The following is an 18,517-nucleotide window of genomic DNA, read 5'->3' as shown; positions in this document are numbered from 1 at the left end:
TTAGTGAGATTCAACACAGGAATTACTTCTTGTTCCAGTGTGTATACTCTTATATTTACTGAATACAAAGCTCTTGCTGAAGGCCTTGCTCACTTTAGTACACATGGCATGTTGGTCTATATTAACAGTATTATCACACCTATTGACTGAGGATGATTGGATCAAGACCCCGCCTTTAGTGTCAATATTAGGGATGTTGGGACAATGGGGAAATAATTGTTGGTTGAAGATTGATGGACCCTTGCTGTTAGATCTCCCAATTTGATCACTTTGGGGGGCGTTTCCCCCCATTTTTAAATCTCTGGTGTTCATAAATGTTTGAATGAATGTTTTGTCCAAGCATACATTCATGTTTTGCATCATCATTTGTAGTACAGTCTATAGGATGATCCTGATTTTCCAAATTTCCTTTCAGAGAAGATCTATGTTTCAAATAATAACATGGGTCTTTGCTTACAAAAATATATTTTTCTGCCAATGGTACTGACTTAAAGTGGAGTTTTCCACAGTTTGATTTAGATCCTTGATCTCTTTTAGCAGCAACATTTTCCTTGTGGATAAAAGTCCCATGAGGAGCATGTGCATCACAACAACCTTCCTGCCCTTCACACGCCCCCTTACCTTCGCTGCCTATAATTACATCAAAAGTGCCAACAGGAGAGCTTTCATATTTTCCCAGCAGCATTGTTGGTAAGAAAAGTTCCATGCCTGGGTTTTGTGGCATCGACCCTGGGTGTCATGAGAAGACAGAGCTGAAAGATAACAAATAACAAATTATCCAAATTATGATTTTCAGTGAACACACTTAACAATTTCATGTACAATGGACAATCGCTTAGCTAGATTAAAAAATAAAACAGAGAAGCATCAACTGAAATCAGAAGTGAAAGCAGAGATCCTATAAGTGACACCACAGAAATAAAGGTGTGTGTAGGATGATACTAAGAATATGTGTATACCAACAAATTGGACACTTCACAAAAGGTATGAATTTCCAGGGAGATACAACCTATTTAGATTTCAGCATGAAGGAAAAAATAATCACAACAAACCAAGGACTATCAATTAGACTAAAATATTAATTTCAAGGAATCCCCAAAAGAGCAGTGTCTGGATTAGGTACCTCAACAGGATACTTCTGACTCAGGAAAAAAAGAAAATGAGAATTAATATGTGTCATTTTCTTTTATTCCTGAGTCAGAAGTATCCTGTTGAGATATCTACTCCAGACATTTTCTCTTTTAGGGATTCTTTGCAATTAATATTTTAGTATTATTTTGTCCTTTTCATGGCTGAGTAGTCTTCCACTGTGTATATGCATATACACATATATATATACACATATCTCCTACTTCATCCTTACACATTCATCCATTGATGGACATTTAGGTTATTTCCATGTCTTAAGTTATTGTGAATAGTGCTGCAGTCAACATAGAGGTGGACGTATCTTTTTCAATGAAAGTATTGTCTGGATATATGCTGAGGAGTGGGATTGCTGGATCATATGGTTGTCCTATATACAGTTTTCTGAGCAACTCTGCACTGTTTTCCATAGTGGTTGTAGCAATGTACATTCCCACCAAAACTGAAGGAGGCTTTCATTTTCTCCACAACATCTCCAGCATTTGCTATATGTAAGCTTGTTAAAGATGGCCATATTCACTGATTGGAGGTGGTACCTCATTGTGGCTTTGATATCCATTTCTCTATTAATCAGTGTGATGAACATTTTCTCATAGGCCTAAAGGCTGACCATGTTTTCACTGCAGGAATGTATATATATTTTTTGTCTTTTTGCGATTTCTAGGGTACTATCATGGCATATGCAGGTTTGCAGGCTAGGCATCCAATAAGAGCTGTGGCCGCCGGCCTACACCAGAGGGACAGCAACCCCAGATTCAAGCCTCATCTTCATGCTACACCACAGCTCACAGCAATGCTGGATTCTTAACCCACTGAACGAGTCCAGGGATTGAACCTGCAACCTCATGGTTCCTAGTCGGATTTGTAAACAACTCTGCCATGATGGGAACTCCCAGAAATGTCTATTTAGGCCCATTTTTCAATGTAGTTCTTTGTATATTTTGGAGGGTAGGCCCTCATCTCTTGCCTCATTTGCAAAGATTGTATCCTATACTCTGGGGTTGTCTTCTCACTTTTGTAACTGGTTTCCTTTGCTGTGCAAAAGCCTTTCAGTTTACTTAGGTCCTACTCATTTATTTTTATTTTGTTGTTGTTGTTGTTGTTGTTGTTGTTGCTATTTCTTGGGCTGCTCTGGCAGAATATGGAGGTTCCCAGGCTAGGGGTTGAATCGGAGCTGTAGCCACCGGCCTGTGCCAGAGCCACAGCAACACAGGATCCGAGACTCCTCTGCAACCTACACCATAGCTCACGGCAATGCTGGATTATTAACCCACTGAACAAGGGCAGGGACCGAACACGCAACTTCATGGTTCCTAGTCGTATTTGTTAACCACTGCGCCACGACGGGAACTCCTACTCATTTATTTTTGTTTTTATTGACCTTCTTCCAGGAGATAAAGCAGACAAGACATTGCTGTGATTTAGGTCAAAGGGCAAAGAGTGCTCTGCCTCTTTTCCTCTAGGACTTTTATAGCACCTGGCCTTACATTTAGGCCTTTCATACACTGCACTTATTTCTGCATATGGTTTTAGTACTCTCATTTTAATCTCTTCCATGTAGGTGTCCAGTTGTCACAGCACCACTTATTGAATGGACAATCTTTATTCCACTTTCTGTTCTAGCCTCCTTTGTCATAGATTAGTTGACATTAGGTGCTTGGGTTTATTTCTAGGCTCTCTATCCCATTCCATTGATCTCTCTCTCTGGTTTGGTGCCAATATGATACAGTTTTGATAACTGCAGCCTTGTAGTATACTCAGAAGTCTGGGCACTTGATTCATCCATTTCTTTTTTTGTCTTTTTCAACAGTGCTTTTGGCAATTCGAGGTCTTTTGTGTTTTCATACATGTTCTTAAATATTTTGTTCTGATTCTCTGAAGAATGTCCCTGGTAATTTCATAAGGATTGCACTGAATCTGCAGATTGCCTTGGGTAGTATCATCATTTTGATCCTATTGATGCTTCCAATCCAAGAGTATGGTGTCATCTTCCCATCTGTTTGTGTCATCTCGGAGTTCTTTCATTAGTATCTTATAGTTTTCAGAGTATAGGTCTTTTGTCGCTTTAGTTAAGCTTCTTCCTAGGTATTTTATGCTTTTTGGTGCAATGGTACACGGGATGGTTTCCCTACTTTCTCCTTCTCATATTTCATTGTTAGTACATTAAATGCAGTCCATTTCTATGACTGAACAACCAATGAACCACTAAGGAAAATCAACAGATACTTAGAGACAAATGATAATGAAGATACAACAATCCAAAACCTTTTGGGACATGGCAAAAGCAGTGCTTAAAGGGAAGTTTACAGCAATACAGTATTATCTCGGGAATAAAGAAAAAGCACATATACAACCTAACTTTACACCTGAAACAACTAGAGAAGGAACAACAGACAAAGGCCAAAATTAGCAGAAGGAATGAAATCACAAAGATGAGAGGAGAGGAGTTCCCAGTGTGGTGCAGCAGAAACAAATCCAAGTAAGAACCATGAGGTTGCAGGTTGGATCCTTGGCCTCGATCAGTGGGTTAAAGATCCAATGTTGCCATGAGTGGTGGTGTAGGTTGCAGATGCAGCTCGGATCTGGGGTTGCCCTGGATGTGGCAAAGGCCGGCAGCAACAGCTCCGATTGCACCCCTAGCATGGGATTCTCCATATACCATGGATGTGGCCCTAAAAAATAACAACAACAACAAAAAAAAAACCCACAAAAACAGTAGAGCAGAAACCTGGTGTAGCCCAAGGTCTACAGCTCTGATTCAACTCCTAGCCTTGGAACTTCCACATGCCACAGGAATGGCCCAAGAAAATGGTGAAAAGACAAAAAAGAAAATGATTAGAGCAGAAATAAAGGAAACTGAAACAAAGAAAACAACAGAGATCGATGAAACCAAATGTGGTTCTTTGAAAGGATCAACAAAATTGATAAACCTTTAGCCAGGTTCATCAAGAAACATAAGAGGGTTCAAAGCAATAAAAATAGTAATGTAAAAGAAGTTTCTACTCACACAACAGAAATAAATAGGATGATAAGCGACTCCTATGAGCAATGACATGCACATAAAATGAACAAAGGGACATTTGTAAAATTGAAAAAGTGATCAAAAACATTGAAAAAACAAAACTCAGAACTTGATGGCTACACAGGAAATTCCATCAAATATTCAGAGAAGCGATAATACCTACTCTTCTGAAACTCTTCCCAAAAAAGAGCAGAGGAAGGAACAATCCCAAGGTCATTCTATAAGGCCACCATCACCCTGATACCCAAACCAGAACAATGTACCACACAAAAGACAATTACACGTCACTATCACTGATATCCACAGATGCAAAAATCCTCAACAAAATAATGGCACACTACATCCACATACATTTCAAGGATTATACAGCATGACTGAGTGTGATATATCAAGGAGTCTTCAATAGCCACAAGTCAGTATGACACACCACATCAACAAATTGAAAAATGAACACTGTATGAGCCTCTCAATACATGCAGAAAAAAGCTTTGACAAAATCCAACACTCATTTCTGAGAAAAATGCTCCACGAAGTGGGCATATAAGGATCCTAATGCACCATAATAAAAGACACATATGACAAAACCAAGGCGAACATCACTCTCAATGGTGGAATACTGAAAGCCTTTCCACTAAGATCAGGAAGAAGACAAGGTTGTCCACTTTCACTACAGCTGTTCAACATAGATTTTGGATGTCCTACAACAGCAATCAGAGAAGAAAAAGATATACAAGGAATCCAAATCAGAAAAGAAGTAAAACTAGCATGGTTTCCAGATGACAAACTATACCTAGAAAATCCTAAAGACACGACCAGAAAACTGTCAGAATTCACCAATGAATTTGGCAACGTTGCAGCATACAATGTTTTCTCATGTCATACTTGCAAGGAAAGAGAAATAAAAACATCCACAGCAAAAAATGAGTCCTAATCAAACCTACAAGCCTTTGTAAAGCAAAGCAAACCATTTCAAAAAAAGATCAACATTTGCTAGTGTTCTCTTTGGGAAGCAGAGGAGGGGAAGTGTATCTCTTTGATAAAGCTTGATAAAATTATGAAAAATTATGAAGTTGTGAATTTTTCACATAACTTACAATACATCATCATTGAGGTCAGTATGGAAATGTAAAAGCTCAACTTGAAATTTTAAAAAGTGATTCCAATAGAGTATAATAGACTTGGTTGCAGAGTTCCCATCGTGGCTCATTGGTTAATGAATCCAACTGGGAACCATGAGGTTGCATGTTAAATCCCTGGCCTTGCTCAGTAGGTTAAAGTTCCAGGGTTGCCATGAGCTGTGGAGTAGTTTGAAGATTTGGCTTAGATCCTGAGTTGCTGTGGCTCTGGTGTAGGCTGGCAGCTACAGCTCTGATTAAACCCCTACACTGGGAACCTCCATAAGCTATGGGAGTGGCCCAAAGGAAAAAAAAAAGACTTGGTTGCATAGTCAAAACAAATCACCATTTCTGTGGAATGAGGATGCAGGGCTGTTCTACTTCTGAAGAGGAGAAAGTGGATGGCACACAGCAGAGATGCTAAGAAATTCCATCTTAATAAGGGAGGATGTGATACATAGGAAGTGACTGCCTACATATGAGGAAAAATTAAAATGAGCTGCCTGATTCAAACCTGGAAAGCTGGAGGTTGGGAAATATGGTGGAGAAGCAGGATGTGGAACACACTTTCTCTGGCAAATGGATCAAATATACATCCATGATTATCTCCTCAGTGATCATAGATCATCTACAGAATGCTGTCAGAAGAGCTCTGATTTCCAAACAGATAAGAAAATCTCCATAGACCTGGCTGTGAAGAAAGAGAGAGAAAAAACTCAGGATGGGAGTAACACCCCCACTGGGGAGAGCTGTGAAAGATGAAAGGTTTCTGCACACAGGCAAGGCTCCTCACTGGAAGAGACCACCTGGGACAGAGAAGGAGCTCTGGAGACTCAGGAGATTGTAGCAACTGTTTATAGAGGACAAACTGGAGAACGACCTGCAGGGATCCTTGGTACTCCTGCCCAGCACACCACAGCCAGATATACTGAGCTTCTGAGGTGAGCCAGAGAAGGGTGCTGCGACTCAGATTGCCAAGGTCAAATCCAGAGAGAGAACTGGGGTTGGTTGTGAGGAGACAAACTGAGACAGCTAGGGTAAAATGCACCATAATTGAGGTAATCAGGAAGAAGACTGGGACCTCCAGAGAGGCTTCATGGTTTTGTTGGATTGGACCTCTGGCATGGCAACCTCCACATGTCACCAGTGTGGCCCTAAAATTAAAAAAAAGCACACACACAACAGAACAAAATCATGGGAATGACCAAAAATAAACTACAATAGACATACTCATAAGTAAAAGCAATTCAGGGAGTGCCTGTCATGGCGCAGTTTTTAAAGAATTCAACTAGGAACCATGAGGTAGTGGGTTCGATCCCTTGCCTGGCTCACTTGGTTAAAGATCTGGCGTTGCCGTGAGCTGTGGTGTAGGAAGCAAATGAGGCTTGGATCCTGCATTGCAGTGCCTCTGGTGTAGGCTGGTGGCTACAGCTCCAATTAGACCCCAGCATGGGAACCTCCATACGCCACGGGAGCAGCCCAGAAATGGGAATGAGACAAAAAAAAAAAGAAGAAAAAAGAAAAAACAATTCAAATACAATACTAAAAAGTCAGCAAATAACAAGAGAAAGGAAAAAGAAGAAAAAGAGACCAATAAAACCATATCCATAATAATTTATAAAAAGGAAATAAGGACATATACATCAATATTCTCCTGAACGCAAATGGATGAAATGCTCCAATCAAATATATAGACTGGCTGAATGGATATAAAACCAGACCCATCTATGTGCGATCTACAAGAAACCAACTTCAGATTTAGGGACACATGTAGACTGAAAATGAAGGAATGAAAGAAGACATTCTATGCAAAGGAAAACCAAAAGAAAGCAGGAGGAGGAAAAAAGACTTAAAAATTAAGAATATTATGAGGGACTAGAAGGACACTATCCAATCATCAAGGGACAAATCTATATATGCAACCAACACAGAGGCACTGCAATATATAAGGTAAATGTTCACATTCATAAAATGAGAAATCAAAAATAACACATTCATGGGGGACTTCAGTGCCCCTCTTTCAGCAATGGACAGATCATCCAGACAGAAAAGTCAAGAAACACATGCATTACATGATACCATAAACAATATGGTCTTAGTTTACACATATAGAATGTTTCATCTGAAAGCACATGAATACACTTTCTTCTCAAGTGCCCAGGAGAAAATGTCCATGAGAATTCATATCTTGGGCTACAAATAAAGCCTCAGGAAATTCAAGAAAACTAAAATTATATCAAGCATTTTATTTCACCACAATGTGATGAAACTAGAAACCAACTACAAGAGAAAGACAGTAAAAACAAAAAAACAAACAAAACAAAACACAACTGAAACAAGTGAAGGCTGAATAATGGATCACTGAAGAAACAAAAAATACCTGGACACAAATGACAACAAAGACAAAACCATCCAGAAGCTATGGGACACAGCAAAAGAAGTTCTAGGAGGGAAGATTAAAGCAATACAATCCTACCTCAAGAAACAAGAAAAACCCCAATTTTACAACCTCATCATACACTTCAGGCTACTAGGGAAAGAAGAACCCCAAATCCCAAAGTTAGTGAAGGAAAGCAATCAGAAAGATCAGAGCAGAAATCAAGGAGAGAAAAAAAAAACTGAAGCAATAAATGAAACTAAAAGGTGATTTTTTGAAAAGACAAAAAAATTTGATAAACTTTTAGCCACATTCATCAAGAAAAAAATGGGAGAGGTTTCAAATCAGTAAAATCAGAAATAAAAAGAAAGAATTTATGAAGGATATCACAGAAATACAAATGATCATAAGAGAAGCAGGAAGGAAACAGAAAAGATGAACTTACCAGTCATGAGTTCTGAGACTGAAATGACGTACTGTGATTACAAAAATTGCCACACAAAAAAAGGCTAGGACCAGATGGCTTCACAGGCCAAATCTATCTGAGGCCAAATATTCAGAGAGGAGGTAACACATATCCTCCTGAAACTCTTCCGAAGAAATTGCAGAGGAAGGAACACTCCCAAGCTCATTCTATGAGGCCAACATCACGTTGATACCAAAACCAATGAACATTCCACAATAAAGAAAATGACAGGCCGGTATCACAGATCAACGGAGATGTAAAACTCCTTAACAAAATATCGGCAGATGGAATCCTATGATACATTTAAAAGATAAAACAACATGATCAGGTGGGGTTCATCTATGGTATGCAAGGATTCTTTGGTCTGTGCAAATAAATGAATGATATAAACCACATAAACCAAGTGAAGAATGATAACTGTGATCAAGTCAGTAGATGCTGAAAAAGCTTTTGACAACATTCAATACCAAGTTCAGATAAAATCTCTCCAGGACGTGGGCATAGAGGGAAGTTACATCCACATCAGTAAAGACATATATGTTGAATGCATAGCTAACTTAATTCTCAATGGTGAAAAGATGAACACTGTGAACTATGTTTAGTAACTTAAAACACAGTATGACAATGGGAGAAATAGTTATGACTACATGTATGTATAACTAGGTCCCCATGCTGTAAAGTAGAAAAAAAAGTGTGTGGGGGAAATAACAATAAAAATAAATTTAAAAAAAATTAAAACATTTCCACCAAGACTGGGAACATGGCAAGAAGGTCCAGTCTCACCCCTGTGACTCAATATTGTTTTGGATGTCCTAGTTCTGCCATTCAGAGAAAAAAAAAAAGAAAGGGAATCTGAGTTAGAAAAGAAGAAGGACAAATGTCTCTCTGTGCAGATGATGTCATAACTAGAAAATCCAAAACATACCAGAAAACTGTTAGAGCTGATCAATAAATGTGGTAAAGATGTAGAATACAAAAATAATACATAGAAATAGCTTCCATTCCTAGACACTTACAATGCAAGATAAGAGATCTACTAAGGAAACAATTGCATTTGCCATGCCATCAAAGAGAAAAAAAATATCTGGAGATATATCTACCTAAAGCGGAAAAATATACTCTCAAAACTACAAGATACTGATGAAGGGCAACAAGGATAACACAAACTGACTGTAAGCTCTACCACACTTTGGATTGGAAGAATCAACATTTTCCAAAGGACTATACTACCCAAGGCCACCTACAGAGTCAGTACCCATCCCTATTACATTAACAATGGCATTTTTCTCAGAAGTAGAAGAACATGTTTCAAAATGTATATGACAACACAAAACATTCTGAATCATCAAAGCCATCTAGAGAAAGGAAAATTAAGTGGAGGAATCAGGATCCCCATCTTCAGACTTTACTACAAAGCTACACTGATTAAAACAGGATGGTATTGGCACCAAAACAGAAGTAAAGGTCAGTGGATTGGAAACCCATGCACCTAGGCACAACTAATCTATGGCATGACAGACAACAGTATACAATGGATAAAATATGGTACCTTCAATAAGTGATGCTGGGAACACCGGACAACTACATGTACAAAAAGTGGTATTAGTACACTCACTAACACGATCCAAAAGAATACACTCCAAATGCATTAAACACCTAAACATAGGACCACATACTATAAAACTCCTAGAGGAAAATGTAGGCCGAAAAACCTTTGCCATAAATTGCAGCAATAAGCTTTGTGACCCACCTCTTAGAGGAATGAAAGGAAACACAAAAATACAGAAATGGGACCTAAGTCAGCTACAAAGCCTTTGGACAGAAAAGGAAAACATACACGAAATGAAAAGACAACCCACAGACTGTGAGAAAATCCTTGCCAATGATGCAGCCAACAACAAAGAGCTTTCCAAAATATTCAAACATCTCATACAGGGTTATACCAAAAAACAAACAACCTAAATAGAAAATGGACCTCAATTCTAAACAACAGTTCTCCAAAGACAGACACACAGAAGGGCAAAAAGCAAATGAAAAGATGGTCAACACCACTAACGATGAGAGAAATGCAAATTGAAATTAAAAGAGAAGATCCTGTGGTGGCTCTGTGGGTCAAGGACTCTCGAAATTGTCTCCCTGAAGATGCTGGTTTGATTCCTGGCTTCAGGAAGTTCGTTTGGGATCCAGTGATATGTAAGCTGCACCAGAGGTCCCAGATGTGGTTGAGATCCAGTGCTGCACTAGTGCTGCAGCTGTGGTGTAGGCCATGGCTGTAGCTCCATTTCAACATCTAGCCCAGACACTTCCATATGTTGCAAGCATGGCAGTCAAAATTTTAAAAAAAAAAATCCAAGGACTTATTGCCTCATACCAGTCAGAATGGCCATCATCAAAAAGTCTACAAACAGTAAGTGCTGGAATAGGTGTGGAACAAAGGGAGACCTCCTCCACTCTTGCAGGGAATGTAAGCCGGTCAAACCACTGTGGAGAATAGTATGGAGGTGCCTTCCAAAACTAAATATAGAATTACCATATGATCCAGCAATTCCCGTTGTGGCCATCTATCTGGAGAAAACTGTAATTTGAAAGCATACATGCACTCCAATATTCAGGGCAGCACTATTTACAATAGGAAAGACATGGAAGCAAATTAAATGCTCATCAACAGAAGAATGGATAAAGAAAATGTGATACAAACATACAGAGGACTATTATTACTCACCCATAAAATACAAGGCCATTTGAAGCAACGTGGATGGGCATAAAAATTATCATAGTAGATGAAGTTGGACAGAAGAGGACAAATATCACATGAGATTGCTAATATATGGAGATGTATAGAAATGATACACTAGAATGTACAAAAAAGAAATTACCCAATGATTATGAAACCAAATCAATCATGACCAAATGGGAAATGGGTGGGAGGCAGATGAATCTGGGCAATGGGACAACATAGAAACACTAGTATACATAAACAAGAGAGGTAACAATGGCCTACTCTATAGTACAGGGTAATCTACTCAATCCTGTGTGATAACATAAATGGACAAAGAGCCCAAAAAGGAAAAGGTATGTGCATATGTATAAATGACACATTTTGCTAAATGTCTGAAAGTACTACAATTTCTAAAATTTCCTATACACTTCAATAAAGTGTATTCTCAAAAAAGAAGAGAAAACAACCTATGGAATGGCAGAAAATATTTGCCAGTGATGCAGTGGACAAGGGCTTAACTTCCAAAAGCAGAAGAGTCAAATGAAATGAGATCACATGGAAAAACCTGGGTACATCTGAGGAAACAATCATTGGGTTAAAGGCAACCTTCAGAATGGAATTGAGGGAAACGAGAAGGTAGTTGTTCAACAAGTTCTGAGTCTGTTTCTCAAGATGAAAATTTCAGCAGTTCACTATCACAAACATGCAAATAGAAATAATAAACATAACTGTATAATTCAAATACTTAACATGGTATTTTTCTGTTTCTTTTTCCAAAAATTAAAAATGCATCAACACCTAACATTGACAAAATCATAAACATGTCAATAATTACGTCCAATTCAAAAGTTCTTCTCACACAAGAAATATAAATTCCTCAACACATGGAGGCATGATGTAGATGCTTTCCATAAGCACTCATAAAGACAAACAACAACCCTGACCATTAACCAAGAAAGACAAAGAAATTACAGAAAGAATGAACAATGGAGGGGTAATCATTCAAGAACACAGTTTTACTGGCAATACACAGATTGGGCTTTCCAATTTGAATGCAACATCATATTGTGTCCAGTCTGCTGAGTTGAAAATTGTCAATTACATTCTGAATATGCCAGGAAGAAAAATGAAAATTAACTCATTTTGGTAAACCTGTCCTAGAAAAGGAGGCAATTTTTTAAGAACTGTGAAGCAAAAATTAGAAAATTAGTTGCTGAGAAATCTGAACACAGCATATGCATGCATTTAAAAAGTAACACATCTAAATAATTGTCACATTGAATAGGGACTACACATCTATGAAAAGGAAATGTTTCACAGATTCAGATATAAGACGGTGGAGTAGAAAGCCTCGAACTCACCTCTTTTCACAGAAACACCAAAATTAACAACTCACTGCTGAACAATCATCAACAACACAGACTGGGAGCTACCAAAAAAACATATCCTACACACAAAGACAAAGAAGAAACAACATCAAGATGGCAGTAGCGGAGTTTTATCGATATGAGCCCACCGGGAAGGCATCTCATAGACTGGAAAATAACTATATTGCAGAGGCTCTCCAACAGGAGTTCCCAAACCCTATCAGATTCACAGCCCAGGGGTCTGGTATTTAGAATAAATGTCCCCAGACCATTTGTCACTGAAAGCACAGGAGCACCACAGGTCTTGGGAAAAGAAAGACTCTACTCTTGCAGGGCACACAAAGGTTTCCATGTGCACTGGGTCCCAGGACAAAGCAGGGACTCCATAAGAATCTGCATCAGAACTACCTGCAGCTTTTGCAGGGCCTCCTGACAAAGAACAGATCAGATGTGGCTCATTGTAAGGCCAGGACATTGGAGCTGGAGGGCCCAGGGAATAAGCACAGGTGTGAGCTCCCCTGGAGGCCACCTCTTTGGAAAACTCTGGCCCCATCCATCAAGGCTGAGAAGCCCCAGGCCCAACAACAGAGTGGGAACCCAGTAGCAAATAGGCTGCCTGAAGTCCTCTCAGGGACACAGCCACCTTTCTACTCACACCCAGAGGAACAAGACTTAGGTCCACCTACCCATGGGCAGGAACCAGTCCCTTCCACCAGGAAGCCTGCCAGAAGCCCCTGTATCAACTTCACCCTCAAAGTTTCCCACTCCAGAAGGAAGAGAGGTTATAACCATATAGCCTGACAAAAAGACACCACACAGAAAGCTAGACAAATTGAAATAGTGGAGAAATATCTGTCAGTTCATGGAAAAGACAAAAACCTAGAAAAATAGCTAAGTGAAGTGGAGGCAAGCAACCTACATTAAAAATACTTTAGAGTAATGAGGGGGTTCCCATTGTGGCTCAGCAGGAAGGAATCTGACTAGTATCTGTGAGGACATGGGTTCAATCCCTGGCATCCCTCAGTGGCTTAAGGATCCAGCATTGCCAGGAGCTGTGGTGTAGGTACCCAGCTATGGCTCCAACTGGACCCCTAGCCTGGGAACTTCCATATGCCATGGGTATGGCCCTAAAAAAAAAATTTAGAGTAATAATAGTGAAGGTGATCCAAGATCTCAGAAAGAAACTGGGGGCAAAGATGGATAAATTACAAGAAATATTTAACAAAGAACTAGATTTAAAGAATAAACAAACAGACATGAACTACATGATAACCAAAATAAAAAATTCACGAGTAGGAACCATGAGCAGCATACAGCAGGCAGCAGAATGAATAAGGAAGGTGGAAGACAGACTGCTGGAAATCACTGATGTGCAATGGAATAAAGGAAGCAGAAGGAAAAGAAATGAGGATAGTCTAAGAGAACTGTGGGACAACAGGCAATGCACCAATATACCCATTACAGGGGTGATAGGAGTTGAAAGAGGGAGAGAAAGGATCACAGAAAATTATCTGAAGAGGCAAAAGCTGAAAAGGTCCCTAACATGGGAGGATCTAAGTAGACATTTCCCCAAGGAAGATATACCAATGGCCAAAAAATACACAAAAAGGTGTTCAACATTGCTGTTATTAGAGAAATACAAATCAAAACTACTATGAGGTACCACCTTACACCAGCCAGAAGGGCCATCCTCAAAAACACTACAAACATTAAAAGCTGGAGAGGGTGCAAAGGAACGAAATCCTTCCAGCACTGTTGGTGGGAATTTCAATTGATACAACCACTATGGAAAACAGTATGCAGCTTCCCCAAAAAATGAAAAACAGAACTACTATATGATCTAGCAATCCACCTTCTGGACATCTACCCAGACAAAACCTTAATTCAAAAAGATACCTGCACCCCAATATTCTTTGTAGCACAATTTACAATTACCAAGACATGGAAGCAACCTAAATGTCCACTGACAAAGGAGTGTGATGAATATATACAATGGAATATTACCAATAAAAATGATTGAAACAATGCCATGTGAAGCAACATGTATGGACCTGCAGATTACCATACTAAGTGAAGTTAGACAGTGAAAGACAAATATCATAGGATATCACTTATACATGGAATCTTAAAGCAGACAAATGAACTTATTTGCAGAACAGCAACAGACACACTGCCAGAGTCCAGTTCCAGCAGTCAGGGTATTCCTGGGGGAATGGACAGTGTCAGCAATTCACATGGAGGCAACCTCTTTGTCCCTTCTTTCAGGGCACTGAACTGCTCAAACTTTATTGGCATAAGTGTTTGATTATATAGACAGTTTTTCACTACAGATTACATCATAGTGTCAAATGTGCATTGGTTAACCAGTAGACTTTCTTTTTTGATCACATGGTACAGTAGCAATACGTCATGTTTTAAAATCTTCAACTTAAGTAAATTTAGTGAGTACAATTCAAGGACAAACAGGCACAGCATATCATGTGGGAAAGAGGAGACTCAGCACAAACCATCTCATGGCCAGCCAGTTCCCACAAGCTGAAGAAGTTACAAACACACAAAAAAATCCTGTCTTCAGACTAGAGTCTATCTCCAAAGTGTCCTTGGCAGAGAGACAGTGTGAGAACATACAAATCAACTTAGCTAGCTATCGCTAAAATTTCTAAAATCAAACACAAAACTCACAGCTGCATTTCTTTTGATTAAGAATAATATATGTCTAACTTCTATGGACTTTATTAAAAATCCTAACTCTAAAGTTTACTGTATAATTAGTTAGTAGATAAACACTATGTTTTAATTAAGTTGGATTTAAATAGGGGAAAGTCCTTTAGGATGGAATTTTTATTGTATTATTATTGTAATTTTGTTAAATCACAATTCACCACAGGAAAATAAGAATGAGAAATAGGAATAATAAGGAAATAATCAGGAAAGACTGAGGAAAACTGAATAACAAATAAAACAACAGGAAAGAACAGGTCACCTGAGAAAAAAATCCATGTTCTCTGGCATAAACATGGAAATTATTTTCCCAGGAAAGCTCCAATTCTTCCCCATCAACATTAACATGAGAGTCATGGAACCTGAGGCCTGCCCTCAGCTTGTACCTTACAGGCAGGCTTTCTTCCTGACCAGAAGCCCACCTTCAGCATGCACTGTTCAGGCAGGCTTATATCCTGTCCAGAAGCCCACTTTCAGCATGTACTGTTCAGGTGAGCTCCTTTCCTTGGTTAGGAACCTGCCTTCAGGTTATTCTGCCATGAGGCAAGTTCCTTTTTTCTGATTAGGAGCCTGCCCTTGGTTTTGCACTGTTCAGGCAAGCTCCCTTCCTTCACTCCTTATATCTTCTTGGCTCCCTACAACACACACTTTGAAAACACACTTATGGCTACCAAAGGGGACAAGTGGGGGAAGGACTAGATTGGGGGGTGAGGATTGACATATACACACTGTGATATATGGAAAAACTGGCTAACCAGGACCTGCTATATAGCACAGAGAACTCTATCCAATATTCTGTGACACTCAATAGGGAAAATTATCTGGAAAAGAATGAATGTGTGAATATGTATAAGTCAATCACTCTCTTGTACAGCAGAAATTATGATAAACTTGTAGAGTAACTATATTCTAATAACATTTTTTAAAATGAAAAAAAGCAAATACTCTGTGTCAGTGGCATGTATTGCAGGCAGAATTTCACAATATATGGGTTATAGTTGGTCATATAAAACTGAACTAAAAATTTGAATGAATAAGGATTAAAATGACAAAGAAAAATTTAAGAAATTCATTATGGATAGAGTGCTATAATACATACAAAAATATTAAGGTTGTGATGCATTCTTTAGAATACAAATAAAATCTTCTTTATAAATGAAGGAACAACATGAAAGTTGTAACATATGCAAAGAATCATATACTTATAGAATAAATGTTTGAAATGAAATATACCATCATTCATGACAACTTGAGGGAAATAGATTTTATTTTCTTTTTTGGGACGCACCTGCAATGTGAGCAAGTTCCCAGGCTAAGGGGCAAATCAGAGTAAGTTCAGGAATGAACCCGCATGCTCATGGATACTAGTCAGATTTGCTTCCACTGTGCCACAAGAGGAATTCTGTATGTTGGGTTCTTAATGCACTGAGCCACAACAGGTACTCCAGAAATAGATTTTTTTTAAAAAAAGAATATTTTTTGCTTTAGGCACTCTTATATTTATAAACCAAACATTTTCATAGATACGGTGTGATGACTAAATATCTGAATGACCTCTAACCAAATATGTGCTATTTGGAATGTGTTATAGTTGATACTTCACATCTACTATTTTGGGTGGTTTTGATATAAAACTCATCCAAAAATGAAAACACAGAACACACTTCTGAGAATCTTCAGGTTAAAAAGGACATATTTAGAAAAGGATGGTTCATAAGGACTTAAAGAAGAATTTAGACTTTTAATGATTGTGGGGTATAATCTGTATTCCACTATGCAGTAACATAGTGAAGAACTCTATGAGTAATTAGACATATACTTACAGCACTGAAAATTGAGGAAAATACACTTAACATGTCACATTATAGTTCCTCCCAAAATAAGGATATAACAAAGTAAATTTCAGGGTTACATTTAGGAAGGTGCATTATGCTTTCATACAGTTACTTAGTCTGAACTTTCTAGGGTCATGGTGCAAGTTTCCATGCCATTGGACATTTAAAAGCTGAAAACATACACTATCTGTCCCCATTGCTCTTAGAATGTTGGCACCAAATTCCAGTGTTTCCATGACTCTCCTCACTCACTTCTGATTAGATGGAGAAAAAGAGTGTGAATAAAGAACTTAACAGAGAGTTAACCAGAAATGTGCACAGCCTATCCTAGCACACAAAAGCAATGGGAAAAAAGGCAGGTGGGAGTTCCCATCATGGCTCAGAGGGAAGGAATCTGACTAGTATCCATGAGGAAATGGATTAAATCCCTAGCCACACTCAGTGGGCTAAGGATCTGGTGTTTCCAAGAGCTGTGGCGTAACACAAACGCTGCTCAGATCCCAAGTTGCTGAGGATGCGGGGTAGCATGACAGCTACAGCTCTGATTTGACCCTTAGCCTGGGAACATCCATGTGCCCTGGGTGTGGCCCTAAAAGGGTCAGAAAAGAAAAAAGTAAAAATACAAGAGCCAGGACATTCAGGTCCTCACAGGTCAAGACCAGGATTCTGGCTCTCCATGTGGATGTGAGAGAGAATCCTCCCTGGTGAAGGAGAACACATGGAGGGCTAAGGAACACAAGATTTTGGCAGCAGATGTCGCTCTAAGACAGAGACAGAATAAACCCGTGTTTCTCAAAAATCAGTGCCATTGAAGCACATCTTCCCAAAGCCTATTGTAAGCTTCTTGTGTCATCTGCTCCACCCATGCACACATACCTGGCTGTATGGCTACTGTCTCCATTCCCTTCACATCCCAGGGATCTGTCTTTTGTTCCAACAGGCGAACCAGGTCTGGCTTAGAGATAACATACTCTGTTCATTGGAAAGAAAAACACATGTTTTCCTAGAGATTCACCAATATCCGATCTAGGATTGGACTCAGGTGCAAGAGATGGCACTGTGGAATGTAAAACATTCTAGGCAGTAATTTCCCCAGATACTGCCTTTTGAAAGCACATTTCAGACCCTGACTGACAGGTAAAAAGCAGTTCCTCTCTTCCCCATCTAAGTACTACTGAGTCAAAAGTAAAGGGTCCAAATCTGATTTTAAGAGGCCGGCAGAGCTCTTTTATACATGTGAACTTCCACAACTGCAAATAATCTAAACTGAAGGAGGCAGCTTTCCTCAAGGAGGACTTCGGTTACAATGAGGATGCCTCATTGTGAAGCCTTTCTACCTACCTGCACCCACCAACTCTCAATTACTTCTAAAATGGTGGGGTCTGAAAATCTCTTGTATGGGCAAGAAAATGGCAGGAGACATTCTGCAAATGCAGGATCCCACACCCAGTGGGGAGAAAAGGAATTCTGGAAGGAAGGGGTCCTCACCCAAGGAGACCAGGTGCCTACAGATCTCTATCATCACATCTCTGTACAGGTCCCGTTGACCGAGGTCCAGACATTCCCACTCCTCTGGAGAGAAATTGATGGCCACATCCTTGACTGTCAGAAGTCCCTGAAATGGAAAGGGCACATGCCATGTGGCCAAAGCTGAGGTCATTATGTGACTCAAGATGAAAGCAGCAAGTCAAAAGAAATGGTTTTAATGTTTTTAATGTCTTCAAACATTCAATACTATATATTTGAAAC

At 39.2% G+C, this 18,517-nt stretch overlaps 1 long non-coding RNA gene across 2 annotated transcripts; it reads right to left on the bottom strand.

Annotated features, from left to right (window-relative positions):
• Positions 1–717: 717 nt before the first annotated feature.
• On the bottom strand, positions 718–18,364 carry LOC125137666 (uncharacterized). Of its 2 annotated transcripts, none has more exons than XR_007137470.1 (3): positions 18,257–18,364; positions 17,645–17,740; positions 718–752 (listed from the first exon to the last, which is right to left on the bottom strand). It is a non-coding gene; the product is annotated as an uncharacterized LOC125137666 (long non-coding RNA). The 2 variants fall into 2 exon arrangements; XR_007137469.1 differs by lacking the exon at positions 718–752 and adding an exon at positions 17,404–17,469.
• Positions 18,365–18,517: the final 153 nt, after the last annotated feature.

The sequence above is a fragment of the Phacochoerus africanus genome, chromosome 10, assembly GCF_016906955.1.
Source record: "Phacochoerus africanus isolate WHEZ1 chromosome 10, ROS_Pafr_v1, whole genome shotgun sequence".
NCBI lineage: Eukaryota > Metazoa > Chordata > Mammalia > Artiodactyla > Suidae > Phacochoerus > Phacochoerus africanus.
This window is presented reverse-complemented; position numbering and strand designations above follow the sequence as displayed.